This window comes from Sorex araneus, chromosome X (assembly GCF_027595985.1).
Source record: "Sorex araneus isolate mSorAra2 chromosome X, mSorAra2.pri, whole genome shotgun sequence".
In the NCBI taxonomy this organism is placed as follows: domain Eukaryota; kingdom Metazoa; phylum Chordata; class Mammalia; order Eulipotyphla; family Soricidae; genus Sorex; species Sorex araneus.
The window spans coordinates 212,099,418-212,115,169 of NC_073313.1; the positions used below are offsets into that span (position 1 = coordinate 212,099,418).

General features: G+C 42.2%; 1 protein-coding gene across 13 annotated transcripts in view; it reads left to right on the plus strand.

Annotated features, from left to right (window-relative positions):
• The window catches only part of OSBPL6 (oxysterol binding protein like 6), a 235,478-nt gene that overhangs the window by 33,880 nt on the left and 185,846 nt on the right, over positions 1-15,752 (plus strand). The window contains exon 2 of one of the 13 annotated variants that reach the window (XM_055120269.1): positions 13,154-13,331. The exons of the other annotated variants lie outside the window; for them this stretch is intronic. The gene's annotated coding sequence lies outside the window, so the exon portion shown is untranslated. The remainder of the gene's footprint in view (positions 1-13,153; positions 13,332-15,752) is intronic. 13 annotated transcript variants of the gene reach the window in all.

Genomic DNA, 15,752 nt, shown 5'->3' on the forward strand with positions numbered 1-15,752 from the left:
CTAAACTAACCTTGATCATGTGATTTTAAGTGGTTTCTGCTGGCTTCCTCTTTCGGAATATGATATTTTCCCCTTTGAAACTAATATATAGCTTAGGGGAGATGTTTTGAGAGTATGCACACATCCTATTTCTCCCTAACCTTTTGCATACTAATTTTAGTTCCTATCAGTAGATCCTGACTGTACCAATCATTACTGAGGTGTTAGCCTAATGATAATATTTTATTTTTCTCTGCTCTGTTTAGTACTTGAATTCTTTGCTGAGAAAGAGCTGTCCCTTCTCCCTTCATGAAGCACATAAGTATTTTGCTGGGTACTTTTCATGGATCTAACCTCAACTGTCCTTCATTTGTCTTAATTCTCTGCTACTCACATTGTGATGTATTGCCCAGTGGGTTTGGCCTCACCTGGGAGCATAAATACAGGCTCACCTGACCATCCTCATCAGAACCCACCTTTTATGAAGATTCTCAAGTGATTCATGGGCACATTAAACTGTAAGACACCTAGTATCACTTTCCTCTAAAGAGATTTTTTTTTTTAATGCAACAGCTTCCTGATTTGTATGTCCCTGGACAGGAACATCTGTACATGAATCTCTTTGCTTCTCATCCTCACTTTTTCTCTGGACCCTAATTGTATCACTTGCATTTAATTTTCACTGTCATCCCGTTGCTCATCGATTTGCTCGAGTGGGCACCAGTAATGTCTCCATTGTGAGACTTACTGTTACTGTTTTTAATTTTGTTTAATGTTGTTACTGTATTTAATTTTAAATTTATTTTAATTCTTTTGTTCATTTTGGGCCACCCCTGGCAACGCTCAGGGGTTATTCCTGGCTTTGCACTCAGGAATGGACTCCTGGCGAGTATGTGGGGGACCATATAGGATGCCAGGGATCAAAACCAGGTCAGCCTCATGCAAGACAAACCCCCTAACTGCTGTACTGTCTCTCCAGCGCCCATATTTAATTTGTCCTTATAAAAGTAAGTTTGGGGATCACACCTGACTATGCTCAGGGCTTACTCCTAGCTCTGCCCGCAGGGATCATTCCTGGTGGAGGAAGGGCCTGTCAATCTTACAGTGACATGTTTGGGTGTGTACAAACTGTGCTCTTTACTAGGTGGACTGATCCCTGACACCAAGAACAGCTTCCCTTCTTCCCTTTCCTGGTTTTGCACTGCAGTGATGGGGAACATGTGTGCTTGGCTGTGGTGCTAGCCAGGATGCCTGCATGTTGACTGTGGTACTTGTGCAGTCATCCATGGTGCTCACAGTGCTTGTGCCCAGGTGCATTCTGATTGTAGGCTTACCAGGGCTCAGTGTGTTGCTCACACAGGTTGTCCAGGGGCCTAACTTTGGGCCGCAGTGCTGTCGGGTCAGACACTTTACTTTTGTTTTTTGTTTTGTTTTGTTTATTCTTCTCATCTGATTTTTTAATTTATTTATTGTTTTTATTATTTTTTTAACTGAGTCACAGTGATATACACAGTTACAAAGTTGTTCATGATTGGATTTCATGACTGGGTGTTGGAATAATGTTCCAACACCCGTCCCTTCACCAGTGTCCTTTCCTCTCCACCAGTGGTCCTTGTTTCCCTCCCGCGCTCTGCCACTTCTCCACCCCCCATCTGCCTCTGCCACTATGGCCAGCACTTCTCTTTATTCTCTCTTTCTCTCTGTCTCTGTCTCTCTGTCTCTGTCTCTGTCTCTCTTTCTCTCTCTCTCTCTCTCTCTCTCTCTCTCTCTCTCTCTCTCTCTCTCTCTCTCTCTCTCTCTCTCCTTCGCCCTCTCTCCTTTCGGTCGGGCCTTATGGTTTGCAATATAGATAATGCAAGTTATCATGTAACTACTTTCAGTTCCTGTCCAGAATGATGATTTCCAACTACTCTAAGGACGATTGTCATGCTGATCCTTTCTCCATCCTAACTGCCCTTTGCGCTCCCTCCCCCAGACACACACCCACACACACCCACACACACTCTTCTGGCAAGCTTCTCAGCCTTTGGGCTGAGGTCATACCTAGTATCTGTTCTTATCAGTCTACACTTTACTTTTGGAACCCTGCCCATTGGGCTGAGTGTCAGAAATCACTGCAAGTTATAATGCTCAAAACTAGAGAGAAAGTATGGGGAATATTGTCCGCCATGGAGGCAGGGGGAGGGTGGGAAGGGGGGGGTCTACCTGGGATACTGGTGGTGGGGAATGTGCACTGGTGGAGGGATGGGTGTTTGATCATTGTGAGATTGTAACCCAAACATGAAAGCTTGTAACTATCTCACGGTGATTCAATAAAATTTAAAAAATTTAAAAAAAAAAGAAATCATACACTTTATTGTGTAACCAATTTTCGAGGGCTCTCAAGCAATTCTCAGGGGCCCTGTGGGGGGGTGGGCTGCTTCTGTCCTGGGTGGGCAAAAGGCTTAATGCTCGGGGAGAGTGATATAGTGCTGCTCATACGGTGGTGCTGAGGGCCACAAAGCCCACACCAGCGGTACGTGGGGATCTTCAGAACTACACTTTGCAGTTCTTGGGGAAAGATGTGGTGCCAAGATTTAAACTTAGGGTTTCAGACATGTAAGGCATAGGTCCTGGGCCCCAGTACTGTTCTCATTCTTTTGGGTTTGGTTTTGTTCTCTTTTGTTTTTTGTGCCATCCTTGGCTGTTCCTGGTGTGAAGCTCAGGGGACCAGGCAGTGTCAAGAATTGAACCCTGGCCCTGGGTGCTGTAGTGATGGTACAGTGAACAGGGCATTTGTCTTTTGCACGTGATCGACCTGGGTTCGATCCCTGGCATCCCATATGGTCCCAAAGCAATGCCAGGAGTAATTCCTGAGTGCAGAGCCAGGGGTTACATAACAACTGAGCATCACTGGATGTGACCCAAATAGCCAAAAAAAAAAAAAAAAAAGAAAGAAACAAATTGAAGCTGGGGCTCCTGCGTCAAAGCATGTGCCCCAGTCCCTTGGGCTGTCTCTGTGGCCCTTCATTCTTTTTTTTTTTTTTTTTTTTTTAATTTTTATTATATCACCATGTGGAAAGTTACAAAGTTTTCAGGTTTATGTCTCAGTTATACAATATTCAAACACCATCCCTTCACCAGTGCACATATTCCACCACCAAAATCCCCAGTATACCCCCCGCCACAGCCCCCCTAACTGTATAACTGATGAATTTCACTTCATTTTCTCTCTACCTTGCTTACATTCCATATTTCAAAACAAAACTCACTATTGTTGTTGGAGTTTCCCCCCAAGGAAGACAGCCCTACTAAGGAAGCATTTGATAATTGGTTTGTCATTAAAAGATTGTATGTTTTCAGTTTTTAGAAAAGGTCGCGTGGCCGCGTCAGCGGCCGCGCGGCTCGGATGTGTTCCAGTCCCGCAACCCGGAGCCGTGTTAGTTGCTTCTCAGTGTCGCCAGGGTTCCATCCGGAGAAGGTGTACCAGCTGTACCTCCTCCGTCTGGATCCCTGGTGTTGTTGGCCCGGATTCGGGTCCGGAGCATTTCTCCGGTGTGGCCCTTCATTCTTCATTGATGGTTTGCCTAGGAATAAATTTTTAGGCAGGAAATAATTTTCTTTTAGAATATTCAAGATATTAGTCCGTTTCCCCTCACTTCCAGTGTTTGTGTTAAGAAAACTAGTGTTATTTTAAAGTATCCTCTTTCGTATCTAATTCAAGTTTGTTTTCTTCTGTGGTAGATTAGCATATTATACTTTTTAATTTTTTTCCCCTCCTGTGTATTTACAGTGCCAGTTCAGTCTGGAAAATTTGGATCCTTAAGAGCTGACGCATCTTTAGATTTGTGGACTATTTTCTCCCTTTTCTTTTCTACGTGCTCTTTTTTTAAAAAAATAATTCTTTATTAGACTTCTAGGATTCACTAACTCTCTATTTTCCTTTTTGCCTATTTCTTCATTTTCAGTCTTTTTGTCCTGCTTTTGTTTTTCACATTGCCAGTGACTAGCACTGAACCTTACACATGTGAGGCAAATGCTTTGCTTCTGGGTTTCACTCTCAGCTTGCTTTGGGCCACACCTGGTGGTACTCAGGGCTTACTCCTGGCTCTGCTCAGAGATGAATCCTGGGCAAGACAAGTGCTCTACCTGCTGTCCTAGTTCTTCTGCTCCTTACCTTGCATTTTATTTTATTTTTAAAATTTTATTTCATAAGGTTGTTCAAATTAATTGATTACATTTCAATATCTCAACACCAGTCTCACCACCATTACACCTTCCCACCACCATTCAAGCCGTCCTGCCAGGGGCAGATGCTAGATAATTTATTTCCTATTGCTTATTATGAACATCAGAGAGGCCGCTGTAGGCTTCTGGAATTCTAAAATTGTAAATGGTTGGGGTTCAGAGACGTCTCTGTAGGAAGCGAATCCATTTTGAGATTCATTTGTGAATCTCTGGATCAATTGCCTTGCATATTAAAGCTCTCCTTAGCCCTTCTTTTGTAGTTCTTCTTTGGAGTTTTTTATGTCTCACTTTCCTTTAGTTACTATTTTATTTTTGATTTGTAGTTCGCCTCCAATGATCCTCAGGGCCTACTCCTAGTCTGAGCTTAGGGTTTGCTCACTGCCGTGCTAAGGGGACCAGCAGTGCTGGGAATCAAACCTGGGCCTCCTGAATGCAAAGCACAATCTTCATCCCTTTGAACTGTGATGGCCATATTTTTGCCGTATTTTTGAATATTACAGTTTAATGGCCTTTGAAGTTTCGATGTCAATTTTGGAAAACAAATGGAGACAGCAAGTGCGTTGTTGTATATATTGGGTATCTCACCAACCACTGGGTCTCTCCTTGGATGAAGCTGAGGACTGGGGTGCAGACGGTTCTTTAGAGCCAACCTACCAAATTGGAATGTTCTCTCCTGCACTGACCAGGCTGTGAACTACCGTCTCAGTTCTCGGATTGACTGGGTATGGAGTGAGAAGGTGCTGACTTCAGGGACCGGACAGCAGCAGGCCCTGAAGGTGCTAGGTTTGGTTTCCAGTTATGTTCAAACTTTACCTAGGATTTCTGGAAGGTGGTTGTGGCTCCAGAGCACCTGCCTCTCAAGCTCCTGCCAGAATCCAATAACTTCCTCCCTTTCCGACTGGCTTCCTTAACACAGCCAAAAGTCCTTTTGGGGAGAGTTCCACAGTGCTTTTTTTCCCCCAACATCATTTCAGCCAAAGAGTGAGTCTTGGCTTTATTCTACTCAAAAACACCCCTCCATGCCCACCCTCATCTTTGTGTTTGGCTCTCTCATCGGGTAGTCACTGTAGCTGGTCTAGACCTGTTGCGTCATTGTTGTCCTTCTGTCCAGAATCTCAGCTGGGTGCCAGGTGAGTCCTTTTCATGATACTGTGTGTCTCTGTGCACCCTACTAGGCACATGGATGTGTGTGTGGGTAGGGGAGGTGGGCGTGATGGGGGGCAGCCAAGCTGGGTTCAATGTCATTTCTTCACAAAAACGCTACTGTAAAGGGTGATTTTATTAAAGGAATGCTAGTTAAACTCCATTATAGCTTACATGTGGCCTCTTTCCATCAGTTGTATTTATTTTTCAATCCCAGACACTGAACTCAGGACTTCACACATGCAAGGCACTTGGCCTCTAAGTTATAGCCCTATTCCTCAGAGCATTCATTTTTTTAAAAAACTATAGTTTAGATCATAGGGTTATAATAGTGACAAGGTTCTTGGTATTGATCATAATAAAAACAGAAGAGCACATGTTGGCAGGGGTGTGGAGAAAAGGAAACCCTCATTTACTGCTCCTGGGAATGTCTCTCAGAAGAGCCTCATGGCAAACAATATGAATGGGACTTCCATTGGACCTTGCTACCCCACTTTTAGGCGTCTACCTCTAATAACAGTATTTTTTTCTCTTAAAGTAAATTTTGGGGCTGGAACAATAGCACAGCAGGTAGGGCATTTGCCTTGCATGAGGCCGACCCAGGTTCGATTTCCAGCATCCCATATGGTCCCCTGAGCACCGCCAGGAGTAATTCCTGAGTGCAGAGTCAGGAGTAACCCCTGTGCATCGCCAGGTGTGACCCAAAAGGGAAAAAAAAAGTAAATTTCGAGTTCTGGTAATAGACTTGAAAAACCAACTTCTTGGCCCAGGTCCCATGAGAAGTTGGGGGCTGCAGGGAGGAAAACTGTCATCATCACATATTCATGAAGCTCCCACTTGTGCCGCACGCTGTTGTGACTGCTGGGTCTAAGCTGTCTCTGCTGGGCCTGTGTTTAGAAGCTGTAATAACAACGCCTTACAAATTGCCCTCTGAACCTCAACCCACTGGAGAGCTGTCTCTGAATATTTTGTTTCTTCCTAATGGGGAGGATGAAGGCAAGAAGCGTTCCCTGTCTGAGAATGTGCAATTTTAATTTAAATGCTTCCGTTCCTGGAGCCCAAGTCTTTTAGTCACTGAGCCTGCACTAATTTGTGTGCATCTTTGGGGGGACTGGGACACTCTTCTTAGAGCTTTCTAAAATGGGTCCTTCCTATTGGTTCAGCTTTTGCTTTCAAGTGAAGTACTCTAAGAATAATGAGACACATAACGATTTTCAAAGATTAAAGCAGTGTGTTCTAATGTGAGGTTTACAACTAATTGCCTGAACTAATTATACATAAAGGGCCAAGCTATTAGTGTTAATAAGCAGTGACTTCATGAAGTACAGTTTTGACCCAAAGACTGAATAACTTACCAACAGTAACCACTGAGGTGGTGTCCACTGTGTAAAACACCTTAGTTGAAAATAATTTAGGTTGATGCAGATGAGTTTTTTTTTTCTGAGTTGTTGCCCCTACACTTAGTTTTCCTTTTCAGTGGAAGTCTGCACCCTTTTGTATAGAGAGGACTACAAGAGCATATGAAAACTTTTTTTGTATAAATGACTGTGTGCTTCATCAACATGGATCCACTGATGGCTCCTCTTCAAGTTCATCCTGCTAAAACACGAGTGGCTCCCGGTCAGTCCAAGGTCTTCTCACTCTGCACGCTTTCCTGTTTGTCCTCATCAAGTGCAGTGCTAGCAAACCCCATGAACCGATATCATTTGAATTGCAAAGACACATTTTCATATGGAAATTTCACCAAAATTGCCAAGTTGTGCATGTCCAAAGCAGCACGGTGATTTCAGCTCCGGCATCAGCTCTCTGCCACCTGTCCTAGCTCCTTGGGAGATGGTCCAATGCAAAGCCTCATTCTATTGATTCTTTTCCAACTGTTTCTCTTTTTCCCATTGTCCTGCCTTTCCTCACGCTGCTCTTGTTTCCTGGACTGTAGAAGAAGCTTTGTAACTGCCTCTCCCCTGACATCTTGTTTGCCTTCTTCCACATTACATACAACTTCTAGAAAGTACTACAATCGAAATCTTACCATGAAATCATTCACTTTAACATATACAGTAATTATCCATTGCTGGAGGTATCTTTAGTGTGCCTGTTGATCTTGTATGACCTTCATCCTTAATTTTTTTGGGGGGGGCGGGGGCAGGAGAACACAGTCTTTCTTATTAATTTTTTTGATAATAATGTGTAAATTTATTTTTATTTAGTTTAATTTTATTTTTTTATTGAATTACTGTGAATACACAGTTACAAAGTTGTCCGTGATTGGGTTTCAGTCATATAATGTTCTGACACCCATCCCTTTACCAGTGTATATTTTCCACTACCAATGGTCCCCATTTCCCTCCACTCCCCACCTCACCTGCCTCTATGACAGACACTCTTTCTCTCTCTCTCTCTCCCTCTCTCTCTCTCTCTCTCCCCCGCACACACACATCCTACCTTCATCCTTATTTAAGTCTCAGACTTGCTAGCCATCTTTTAGAGCTTGAGTTTGTTTAGGTACTTCCTGTGTGAGTCCTTTGTTCAAGTGATACAAGGACCTGGGTTGGTGTTAGTCTTCGGCTTTGCCTGGCTACTGACTTCTTACCCTCTAATCATAGCTTCAATATCACTCTTTAGCAACACTTCTAAAAGCCTGTCACAGTTGGTACAGTTCCCCTACTAAATATGCCAGCAGCATCGTGTATTTCCTAGCACTCGTCATAATTATAATTAGATGAGTATTGGTATAATTATTGTTTTGATGCCTGATCTCCTGCTAGCCAGTAAACCCCCTAAGAGCAGGGACCATTTCTGTCTAGCTCACCATTCTCTCTCCCCACTGCTTTTCAGAACAAATATTTGCCAAGTGAATGCATAATGAATGCGGTTGGACAGAAGTTGTGGCATATGTTATGTGTATTGTACTTATGTTTGAATATGGGGTATCTGATGTTCTAGGACTTGAACACTTCCCACTCCATAATGAAGCAATACTGTGAAAACCCAATTTAGTTCTTGTTAACTATTGAGCTGTTGCATAGTCCTTCCTCCTTCATTCTGGTAGGAGATTGTGTTGGTCAAGATTTTACCAGAGACGTAGAAGCTGTAAAAGAGTTATGCAAGAATCAGGTTATGTGATTGAGGGGCCAGCTAGCAAGTGTGGAATGAGGAGAGCAGGAGCTATCAAGAAAGGCATGCTCAAGCTCAGGTCGAAGGCCATGCTGTTGTTTGTGGCAGAATTCTGGAGCAAGCCCCAGATCTAAGCCTTTCCACATTGCAGCACAACTGCTCAGATGATCTACTGCGAATGCCCTTTAAGTTCACATTGACAGAATTTACCTTTACAGCAATACCTGGATCCATGTTTAATGGGATAACTGGAGACTGTAATGTGTAGCCAGATTCACACATAAATTTTATCAAAGAATCCTCTGATACAAAACAACAGTTTCAACGTAAAATTAACCTTTGAAAAAGAAGCATGACACTCCCAGGGTAGAGAACAGTAACAAAATATTTTAAAGAATTTTACCTCTTCTTTGTAATTATACCAAATAACCACATTACTCTGCTATCTAAAACAGATTACTTTTAAATAAAACTAACACTTTTTCAAGTGTCAGTAATGAAATTCCAGAAAAATAGACACTTTCCCCATCCATGGTTTTTTGGGCCATAACTGGTAGTGCTCGTGACTTACTTCAGGCCCTAAGCACGTATCACTCCTGACGTGGCTCAAGGGATCATATAAGATGCCAGGAATTGAACCAATGCCAATCCAGTACAGGGCAAGCACCTTACAAACTGTGCTATCACTTTGGCCCCCAAATGGACATTTTTACATGTTATCCTTTTATTATGTGGATAACTATTTTCTTCTGGTGCCCTTTAAAAAATGGTATTTTCTTGCTCACCACTTTCCTTTCTCTTCTCCATTTGTTTGATCACACAAGATCACACAGTTAGGTATCCCAGCCACTGAGAATGCACCTGCATGTGTGTGGTGATACCAGGGATTGAACTCTTGTCATCATCATTTTTATGCTTGCAAGGCAAAAGCTCTGCCACTGAGCTCTCCTCAGACTCCTTTCTCTGGTGCCTGTTTCCTGGTAAACCTTCACTGGGCACACAGGTAGGCAATGGAAATACAAGAGGAAGTAGAGTCCACCCTGGCACTTGAGACCCTCTACTTATATTTAAATAGACAAATACGTTAGCCCTTTCCAGCCCCAGAGTTCAGTGGGATTTCAGTCCAGAAAGTGAGGGAGACCTGGTTTGGTGCTACCTGGAAAGTGCCCTGAGCACTTAGCTTGGGGCCCAGCTTTTTTTGTTTGTATGTTTTGGGCCACACTCTGCTGTGTTCAGGGCTTGCTCCTTGATCTGCACTCAGGAATTATTCCTGGCAGTGTACAGGGGACCATATGGGGTACCAGGTAGGTCACTTGAAAGGGAAGTGCGTGCCTTACCCGCTGTACTGTCTCTCTAACCCTTACACCCAGCAGTATTGTTCAAGAGTGTGCTTTTTTTTTCAGTTGAATCACCATGAGATACAGTTACAAAACTTTTCATGTTTGAGTTTCAGTCACAATGATGGAACACCCATCCCTCTACCAGTGTACATTTACCATCACCAATGTTTCCAGTATCTCTCTCCCCTTCCCACCCCTCCCCTTGCCTCTGTGGCAGACGATTTCCCTCTTTCTCTCTCTACTTTTGGGCATTATGGTTTGAAATACAGATACTGAGAGAGGCCATCATGTTCAGTCCTTTATCTACTTTCAGCACACATCTCCCGTCCCAAGCTCTCCCTCCAACCATCATTGACTTAGTGATCTCTGGGTGTGCTTTATTTATGTTGTTCAGGATGAAGAGAGGGAAGGAGGGGATGGAAAAGGTAGGAAACTAAATGAAGTCTCAATTCTATCACTAGTGGAATTTATTGATTAGAAAGGGTGAGAGAAAATACAAAGATCACTTTAAAGTTTGTTGTTTGGAAGATGGGGATGGTGACAAGACCAGGAATAAGGGTGACGGTGTCAGGGGAGGAATGGATGCTTGGCTCTGGGGCAGGTGAGAGACTAATGATGGTGTGTTCTCCACCTCTGTACAGGATCTCATGTAATGTACACACTTCTCTTTTCTGTCGAGGTGTTGTTCCTTCTGCCCTTATGAGATCATCTCAGGAATGTCCCGAGCCAACAGAGAAATTTGAAGTACTGAAGGTTATTTTTTTAGACCTTCCATCTTTTTGTAAAGAGTAATAATATGGGTACCTAATGCTTGATTGAAAGGAGAGCTTTCTGAAAAACTTAAGATGAAATATAGCTAGTAGACCTTGGGAATGAAAAATAAAAGGCTGACATTCATCGTGACTTCTGTGTGTTGTCTTCCAGCTCTCAAAGCATGTTTAAAAAGCAGAGAGTCTTGGCTTTGAGAATACTTCTTGGTGCATGAAATTGTATTTGCTAAATTTGCTTTCCAAAAAAGCAAGTGCACAGGGCTCTCGCTCATCAAATATGGGAAAATTGGAGCATGAACAGAAATAATGATAGTAATATATTATGCATCATTAAATGAAATAAGTTTCAATGAATTTATATTGATTATTGTTATAAATGGGAATGGAAAAGGGAATGTTCTTTCTTTTTTTTTGAGGGGTGTGTGTGGGGGGGAGGTGCTTAGCAGTGCTGGTGCCTTGCCTTGGGTTCACTCTTAGTGATATGCCTGACTGTAGCCTGACGAGTAGGTGCTTGAACGGGATCTGGCATTGTGGAGATCTCAAGCCTGCATCTTAGTTTAAACTGGACTCAAGTCACTGAGGACACTACTGAAGCCAATATCACTCATAGTGGTTATTTGTGTGTGTATGTGTGTGTGGGGGGGAGGGTTGTGGAATCCTCACCACGTGGTGGTGCTGGGGATGCTGTTGTTTTTGTGCTTGATGATGGGGCATCACTCCAGCCCATGCTCAGGGACCGTGTTGTGCTTGGGATCAAACCTAGATCTCCTTCCCGCAAAGTGCGTACCTATCCTGTTGAGCTATCTCGCCAGGCATCATGGGGTTTTTTGTCTATGTTTTCTCTGATGCATTTTATAGATTAAACTTTAACATCCGAGTCTTTGATTAATTTGAACTTTTGTCCAAAAGAAGTGAGATAGAGATCTAATTTCATTCTTTTGCATGTGACTATTCATTTGCCCCAAAACCATTTGTTGAAGAGGCTTCCCCCTCGCCCCCCTCTCCCCCAGCTCATGGTCTTTTGACTCCTTCATTAGAAATTAGCTGCCTGTATACATGAGGGTTTACTTCTGGGTTCTCAATTCTGTTTCATTCCCCTGAGAGTCTACTATTAATCCAATACCACCCTGTTTGATGTTATGGCATAGTTTAAAGTCCGGGAACATTATCTCTCATTTTCTTGCTTCCAAAATTGCTTGGCTATTCAGGGAGTACGTTGGACCTATAAGTCAGTGTTAAAAGAAATAGAAGAGGACATGGATTGGAAGAGTTAGTATTCTTAAAGTAGCCCTCCGACACAAGCATTATATAGATTCACATATATATTATATATATATTTACATAGTCTCTATCAAAATACTAATGGCATTTTCCATTTTGAGATGGCTTCTTTTGTTTTAGTTTTGCTTTTGGGGAACAGTACTCCAGTAGTGCTCAGTGGTTACTTCTGGCTCTGCATTCAAGAATATACTCCTTGGCAGTGGTCAGGGGACCTTATGGGATGCTGGGAATCAAACCCAGGTCTGTTTTGTGCAAGGCAAGCACTCTACCTGCTAACTATCACTCCAGCCCTTGGGGTTTTTTTTAAAAAAATTTTTTAATTATATGTTGCAATGGATTTCTTCTTTTTGCTTTGTTTTGTTGGGGGCCACACGCAGCTATGTTAAGGGCTTGCTTCTGTGCTCAGGGATCACTCCTGGAGGGATTTGGGCGATCATATAAAGGAGCTGGGGATCAAACCCAGGTCAGCCACCTGCAAGGCAAGCACCCTCCCACTGTACTATCTAACCCCAGTAGCATTTTTTAAGGTCATAGAAAAAAATTATTAAAATTTGTATAAAGCAAGAAAAATAAGCTTTGACTTTAAAAAACCATTCAGTCTTGAGAGAGAGCAGAGTACGATTGAGGAACTGCTTTAGATTTATGAAGGAGATTTATGGCTGCTATATAAAAGAGTGTTCTGATTTTGAGAAATACATACTGGGAGTATATAGAAGTGAACGTGCCTCATGCCCACAATTCACTGTGGATTGGTTTAGAAAAATACAGAAGACTTAACATTTGGGAGTTTTTAGGTGAATGAGAAAGGAGAGTTATTTGCACTATTCCTGCAGCTTTTTTTGGACTTGAAGTTATTTTAAAATAGATGGTGATGATGATGATTTTGGTTTGGGGTAGGGGTTACATTTAGCAGTGCTCAGGGGGACGATGAGGTGCCAAGGATTGAATTTGGACCTTCAGCATGAGAAGTATGTGCTTAGCCTATTGAGCCATCTCTGTGTCCCAAGAAATTATTATTACCACACCATCATTGTCATTATTATTTTTACTAAAGGGGCCTGAATGACATGGAAAATGCAGCGTTCAGGATTGGATCGTTCTGTGTGAAGGACGTCATTGTGGTAGATGGCAGAACTTCAAAAGGGTTATTTGGGTGAATGGGATATGAAACGTCTTTGTACTTTTCTGGCAGTTTATGTGTAAATTTGAAACCATTTCAAAATAAAAATATTTTTAAAACAGTAAGTGCTTTTCTGAAATAAAACAAACTGAAGTTTCCCTTTTGTTTGATCAAGACAGAATTTGTTCCTGCAGTGAAGAGGCCAAGGAGGCTGTGCCTTTTCAAGTAGGGTGAAGAATGTTGGAAGATTCTGAGACGGAAATGCCTTAAGGGACACAGCCCCAGATAAGGCAGCCTCTTGTTCTTTCTGGCCCTCAAGGGTCCACTCTGTGTGACAGCGTCTACCTGCCCGGTCAGGTAGGACAAGTCCTTCTTAGAGCAAAACCAGACAAACACATAGTGGCCATCTATCTGGACAAAGGAACATGCTAGCGGAATGCCAGCTCTGATTGACTAGTGCATACTTGTGTGCTGGGCTCTGTGGTCTAATTTCCTGTCTATTGGCACTATCCGTAGAGAGATTCTACTTTGGTGATGGTCTTCTTCTTTGTCTTTTTTTTCTTTTTTCTCCAGTATTTCGTCTTCTGTCTGGCGTGTCCTCCTTTCCCATGCTTCACCTTCACCTTCTTTTACTCTACTGCCTAGATTTCCTGTTTTTGTCTCTTTTTCTCCTCTTACCAGACTTGACTTTCCCCTCCTTTACACAACTCTTTGTATTTTGATTTTCCTCTTAGGCTTTTTTTTTGTTTGTTTCCCAACCCAGAGTCTTTGGTTCCCTTCTTTTTTGTTGTGCCTTCAAGAATTCTCAGCTGTGGTGCCACCTTTCTGACCTTCCTTTGTTCATGAGAAAGATCATTGTAATTAGACCACAGACTAATTTCATTAGACTTGCTGATAACAGTTTTACTGGTAGCTACTATGGATTGAGTGCTTGCAATGGTCCAATCATTATATTGGTTGCATATTTACACTTAACCTTTACAATAGCATTTTAATTTATTATTCACATTTTATTTGCGTTTTTATCTCTATAGCAGGTGTTTTTGCTCCTGTCATATAGGATGGGAAATTAAAGAATGAAAGAAATTGAATAAATTACCCCAAAGAAAAATGGTAATCCTACTTCATGCTTACTCTCTTTCCCAGTACTATTACATCCAAAGCACAGTTGAATATAGGGACCTAGGATGATGCTTAGAGTATTGATAAGGAGCCAGGCAGAATAGGTATTGTACAGCTTTTATTTTTTAAATTTAATTTAATTTTTTATATAGTTGTTCACAATAATTTATTACATTCAATATTCCAATAGCATTCCCACCACCATTATTTCAAATTTTCCCAACTACCAAGTTTTTTTATAGCTTAATATGCCAGCAGTGGGGGAGGAGAGAGGGGTGGCTGGTTTGGATGTGCGTATCTGACTGGCTGGTTTATGGCAAGTATTCAGTGCTAATCAGTGAAAGTTGCTGGCTTGGAGCCATTTCCCTGGATCCCTTTCCCGCAATATTTTCCTTTTGGAATTTAACGGGAACTATAATTATGTGCCATTACATTCGAGACCATTTCCTACTCAGAGGTTCCAGTGGTAAACTTCACATGTCAAGAGCAATTATTGATACTGTGACATATAATCTTCAAAATGCTGAACTATAGACAACAAATCCTAGTGGAATAATTTGGTTTAAATATCATCCCAGTTCCAACTAGGCCCTGCAATTGCAGGATAACAAAGTCTGGGCATCGTCACTAGTATTCTGGAGATTTCAGGTGTAAAAATACACTTAATTTAGAAAATTTTGGTTTATTTAATAGCATCATACCAGCTAATGACTGCACCCCCATCCCACCCCAACCATTCGCAGAAATACCTTGAGGTTTGGGCTTGATGCTTAGGCCATTTAGGACATTAGAGCTCCCAGGGCTACTCCTGGCCATGCCCGGGGACCTTGTGGTGCTAGAGATTAAACTCAAGGCCTTTCATGGGTTAGGCAAATCTTCTACCACCGGAGCTACGTCCCAACCCTAATCTGCAAGATTTTACATTTTGAGTAGTTAGGAAAGGTATTACTGATTTTGGGCAGGGAATGAAGTCTCTGTGTATGTGAGACTTCACACACACACACACACACACACACACACACACAAATAAATAAATAAATAAATTTTAAAATTGAATCACCATGAGGTGCATGGTTACAAAGTTGTTCATGATTGGGTTTTATTCATCCAGTGTTCCAACACCTGTCCCTTCATCACTGCACATGATCCACCACCAGTGTCCCCAGTTTCCCTCCCACTGGCCTGCCTCTATGACACACATTTTTCTTCTTTCTCCTCTCTCTTTCTCTTTCCTTCTGGACATTATGATTTGTAATATAGGTATTGAAAAGTTATCTATCATATGTATCCCTTTACCTACTTTCAGCACTCAGTTCTTGTCCAGAGTGATCATTTCCAACTGTCCTTCTGTATTGTCTGTGAACTGATCATGTGGACTTGGTGCCTCCACGGGAGACCGATAGAGTAACTGCCATGTGTGATGGAACCTGGGTGCACATAAAAGCAAATTCTGGGATGTGAAGACAAGTTTGGGAAACATCTGGGAAATTAAGATTGATTACTAATTGACTATCTTGGTTTAAATGGAAAAGTATCTTTCATGTTTTGTTTTGTTTTGTTTTGGAGAGGGGGGAATGTAATCCAGGTCTTGTGCTTGCATGTAAGGCATGTATTAATATGCCCAGCCCCTCACCATTTTTTAAGTTGAAGAATTCG